At 52.2% G+C, this 5,163-nt stretch overlaps 1 long non-coding RNA gene across 3 annotated transcripts; it reads right to left on the bottom strand.

Moving 5' to 3' along the window:
• Positions 1–366: 366 nt before the first annotated feature.
• On the bottom strand, positions 367–5,163 carry LOC120371400. Of its 3 annotated transcripts, XR_005584318.1 has the most exons (5): positions 4,604–5,162; positions 2,171–4,460; positions 1,808–1,902; positions 1,309–1,451; positions 367–1,204 (listed from the first exon to the last, which is right to left on the bottom strand). It is a non-coding gene; the product is annotated as an uncharacterized LOC120371400 (long non-coding RNA). The 3 variants fall into 3 exon arrangements; XR_005584319.1 differs by having other exon boundaries at positions 1,309–1,902; positions 2,171–4,463; positions 4,604–5,163; XR_005584317.1 differs by having other exon boundaries at positions 1,309–1,902; positions 4,604–5,163.

Below are 5,163 nucleotides of genomic sequence, written 5' to 3'. Positions count from 1 at the left end.
CATGACTTCCCGGTCAGTCCATGCTGGGGCCCTCTTTCTATTCTGGGATTGCCCGGACTCCTCTGCTGGAGAGCTCTGCATCGTTGCAGGTGCTGCGGAGCTCGCCCCGATGTCCAACCAGGACGTCAGATTCAAAGTGCCCAGACAGGAAAATGAATTCAAATTTTACCGGGTCATTTCCTGTGTGGCTGGCCAGAGAATCCAAGCTCGGACTGCTGTCCAGAGCGTCAACAGAGTGGTGCAGTGTGGGATAGCTCCCGGAGCTACTAAGTTCGATTTGCATCCACACCTAGCCTAATTCGAGCTAGCCATGTCGAATTTAGCGTTACTCCACCTGCCGGGGTGGAGTACCAAATTCGAACTAAAGAGCCCTCTAGTTCGAATTAAATGGCTTTCTGGTGTGGACGGTTGAGCGGTTAGTTCGAATTAACGCTGCTAAATTCGAATTAAAGTCCTTGTGTAGACCAGGCCTAAGAGAAGAGCAGATTTCTCCTCTGTGCTAGGGAGATTCCCATAGGAAAAGCAGCTGTGGTGGGGGAGGGGGCAATACAAGCACTACCCCTGAGCCCTTGAATAGCAGCAACCAGGACTCTGGGAGCCAGGGGATTGGTGTATCTTGCTGGGACAGCAGAGCTGGAGAGCAGAAAAGGACATTGGAGGAATCGTAGAAAAGTCAGTGTCATGGCCATGTCATCAGCAGCCAGACCTAGTGGTCAGAGGCAGAATCCACACTCAGAAGACAGGAGTCAAGAGTCAGCTGGGTCAGGATACTCGAAGAGCAGAAGCAAAACACCAAATTGTGTTCAGAACCTCAAATCAGATGAGTCACAGCGAGTCAGGATGCCAGGAAATCAAGCCTGGGGAGTGGGAGCAGGAACAGCTAACACATGGTCCAGAAGACAGGGGAGCTCGGGTGTTCAGACAGCTTCTTGTTCCTGCTGTTGGTTTAAGGAGGTCCCGGGGGCCGATTAGCTGCTCAGGGACTCTGCCATTAGGCCTCAGGGATGGAGCCTCAAACTGGGTCTGGAATTCATAAGTCCTAGGTAAGCAGTTTTTAGTAGGCTTCCAGGTGGCCTGCTGGAGTGTGGCTGCTCCCAGGAGCCCTGCAGACCCGGGTTAATGACCCATGGGTCAAAACAGTGAGTGATCTCTCCCCACTCAAACCTCCTGCAGGAAACAGTCTCCAGGATCCTGGACACATCCTCTAAGAATAAAAAAACAAAGTCATGATGACAACTAGGCTATGTAACAGGAGCTCCCTCTTTGTTGCAACAGCCCCAAGTGCCCAGAAGAGTGAACGGTTCTTACCTCCCGGAGACGCATGGGATCTTCCATCTAAGCCTCAGTAGGACCCATGTTGCTCGGTTTGACAGGATGAGATCATCTGTTCCCACTGCTCTCTGAGCTGGGCTGGCTGAAGCATACATCTGTGTAAGAGGCTGGGACAGAGACTGGAAGAGAGATGTTACAATCAGGGTCCAGGCACCCCAGAAGGAGAACAGAGGGTCTGAAACCGAAAGGCTAAGCAATCAAATCAGCGGATTCGACAGAGAATTTTTGTACCATACAGTGACATCAAATAAGGTCTGTTAGGAAAGCTGAGATGTTAGTCTGGAAACTGCTAAGGCCAAGATTGTGACTCTTAAGATTCAGTTTTAGTCACTACAAAGTGTGTTTTGTTTTGTTTGTCTGTTTGAAATTTGTCTCTTTCTCTTGCTTAGTATCACTTACATCTCTTCTTTGTTACTATGCTTCCCAAAGCACCTCAGTGTTGTGTGTTTGAGTGAAGTGTGAGTCTCCAGCCTACCTAACAAGCTGAGCTGTGCCTGTTTCTTTGAAGGTAGCGAATAATTTCGGAGTGGTGCTGGGCACAGAGTCCACGGGCAGTTCACCAGACATCTCCTGTGAAGCCCAAAGAGAACAAAGGCGCATGAGAGATTCAGGCCCCACTGACCCATGGGAACTTCCCATAGAAGAGGCTACACAGTGCTCCAGACACAGCCAGCAGGATCCCTCCCACAAGCTGGGCCATGTCCTTCCCCTCCCAGCCCCACAGCTTCTTCCCCACCCCAGCCTCAGTAACCCCTCCCATCTCCCTGGTCTCCCCACCCACTCTCCAATACCAGGCTGTTTACATAATGGAAGCAGGTTTGTACCAGAGTTCACTCACCGCTAGATCCTGGCCAGGTCTCGTGTCACAGCTTTCTAGCTGGGCTAGCAACCCCGTTGATAGTCACTCTTGCAGTTTGTTGGCTGGGAACTCAGCCCTCCAACCAGGTGACTGTCCTTTAGTCCACTCCTTCCTGGGTCATGCTCCTTCCAAACAAAGTCCAAAAATGTCTTGAACAGAAACAAGGCCTTCCACCCTCGTGGGGAGCTCTTCCTCAGCCTGATTTCGCCTTGGTCTGCCCTTCTTGGGTTTCTATGGTCTTCTATGTCCCCTTCCTTAGGGACGGTGGGAGAACCCAGTCCTACCCTGGACTCCAGGTTTTGGCCCAAGGCCATTATACTGAACAGGTAGGTCTGCTTCTGTACTTTTGCTGCTGTTTTCCCTTGTTTCCTCTCAGGTGGGGCTCACTTGGTCATCAATTTGGCCTAGCTCCAGGCTTTGCAGCCACAGGCCAAGCCACCCTGTGAAATACCCTCCTCCTTAAAATCCGGCCCAACCCGGGGGCAAGTTCTACTCTTGTCCAATCTTCATCCCTCACCATCTCGTTGCTGTCACCGGCTATGCACTCGTACAGCCTCGTACTCACCAGAACTCAGAGGCCATCCTTCTCTTCCTGCAGCCACTCATTCTCATTAACAACTGCTTGCAGAGCCTTGTTCTGAAGCCACTAGCTTCTTCTGTAGCCTTTTTTCTACTCCCGCTGCATCCCCCAAAACCTTTTCCATCAGGGTCTGAGCACACACCACTGCTCAACTCTCGTACCTGATTCATCTCTGTGCCAACCATTTCATCCTTCACCTCCCTGCAGCACCCGACAGGTGTGTTGGAGAAGGGTCTGCAAGGTCCATGGCCATCCCTGCCATCTCCACCTAGCCTGCCTCATGTGTGTTTGTCCAAGAGGACACCTTCTCCTTTCTTTCTTCCTTCTTGGGGCCCTGGCCCCCCCTTTTGCCACTCAGGAATTTCCTATGCAGGCCGGGTCTTTTGATATGGCCTGCTTCTCTGCACCAAAACCAAAGAACTTTTGTTCCCATCTTGGCATTAGGCTATGCTTGTACACTTTCTCAGGCCCTGCTCTCCTGGGCTAACCTTCTCAGCACAGCTGCAGCATGCTCTCTGAGTCTTCTCTTTTTGTCCATGGGCCTAACAGGTTGATTTCCCTTTGCAGGATCTCTCACAGGTATTGCTGCTGCTCCCTCAAGATTACCAGCTGCATCTGTAGTTCTGCCTGCACTTCCTTCTGCTTCTGTTGGATTTCTAGGAGCTGCTGGAGAAACCCCGAGACCTGCTTGGCTGCTTAGCCAGTCCCTGGAACTCAAATGGGAAATCCTACTTGCGGGGACGGACCTTCCTTCAGTAACCAAGACTTCCATGAGCCCTCACGGATGACAGGGGGAATTCAATCCTGCTGACTATGCCAATAATCAATGAATCTACTCATTGTTAGGTACCCTCTGATCCTCCATCGATGGTCACTCCAGCACCATGGCAGTCTCTCTGCCTGGTAATTCAGCCCTCTGGCCAGCTCACCATCTTTAGTCCATGCTTCTGGGGCTCAGCTTCTCACACACTGAAAGTCCAAAGAGGTCTTCCCAGAGAAAAAAGTTCTTCTGCTCTCGCTGGGGCTCTGGCTCAGCCTGCAGCTCCCTTGCTGGGCTTGGTAACCCTCTCTGGGTGTGTGTATGCCCCCTTCTTTGGGGCCAGTAGAGGAACCCGGTCCCACCCTGACACTGGTAGCAGCCCAGGGCTCTGTACTCAACAGCTAGGGTTGCTCTTTTCTCTTTGCTGCAGATTTCCCTGGGCACATCCTACCTCTCTTCTCAAGTTCCCTTCGGTTAGGGGTTTATTACAAGAGTGGGTGGGTGAGATTCTGTGGCCTGTATTGTGCAGGAGGTCAGACTAGATGGTCATAATGGTCCCTTCTGACCTTAAAGTCTAGGAGTCCATGAGTTCAGACCTCTCCAGTTCAGACCTGGTTTCCAGAGGGGCTAAGTTTACAAAGGCTCAACTGGCTGCAGTTGGAGTTTTGCTGGTTCTGGTGACTCTGACGTTCATCATTCAGAGGCTGACAGGTTTGTTGAGGGGATGGTGAAACCCCATTGCTGATCAGGAGTCAGAGTCAGGTCTCTAGGAGCTGAAGGTTCGTTTGTCCTGCTGCGGGAAGTGGAGCTGGAGAGCAGAGATGTTATGTGAATGAGACTGCATGATGGAGTTGGAGACTGAGGGATGGGAGCCTCCTCCCAGAAATGTTCCCAGGAGAACAGGTTTGAGGACATCTCTGTGGAGCCTCCTGCTAGGAAAAACACAAAAGTGGCACATTGATGGAGACATCTCTGTCCCAGGGATGGGGGAAGCTCCCAACCAGGCTATGCAGCAGGGATCCCATTTCTCCCCCAGGAGACCCATCTGCCCAAAGAAGTAAATGGCTCTTACCTTCATGAGGGACGGGGGTCTTCCCTCTCAGCCTCTTTGAGAACTAGCACTGCTTGGTTTCATAGAACAAGGTGACCTGTCCCCACTGCTCTCTGAGGTGGCTCAGCTTCTGACTGCACCCATCTGGGAGGCAGTCACACACCCAGGGCCTAGAAGACAGGTGGGGAGGAGGTTCCTATTCATGTTACCCTCGGAGAGTCCATAGAAGGGCCAAAGGAAGAATAAAGGGCAGGAGGTGAAGCAGGCCCTGAGCCTCTGTCCCATCCTCACCTCCTCAAATGTGGAGCTTCCTGAGCTTCAGTTGGGCAGGCAGTCTGTAGCCCTGACACAAAGGTCCTTCTGCACCATATGGGGCAGGGAGATCTCTGCCTGGGAGCACGGGGAATGGGATGGGGGTCAGAGCAAGGAAAGAGGGGAGGGGTATGGGAGTGAGGGGAAGAGCTCATGCCCCAGATGAAGGAAGTTTGGGGTCAGAGGGAAGGACCCTGGTCCACAGAGAGGGGTGAGAGTTTCTGTCAGTGACAGGGGCCTCCATTTCCCCTTCCACTAGCCCCCCATTT

Source organism: Mauremys reevesii, linkage group 9 (assembly GCF_016161935.1).
Source record: "Mauremys reevesii isolate NIE-2019 linkage group 9, ASM1616193v1, whole genome shotgun sequence".
NCBI lineage: Eukaryota > Metazoa > Chordata > Testudines > Geoemydidae > Mauremys > Mauremys reevesii.
The sequence above is the reverse complement of the archived record's forward strand: the minus strand, read 5'-3'. Positions and strand labels throughout refer to the sequence as shown.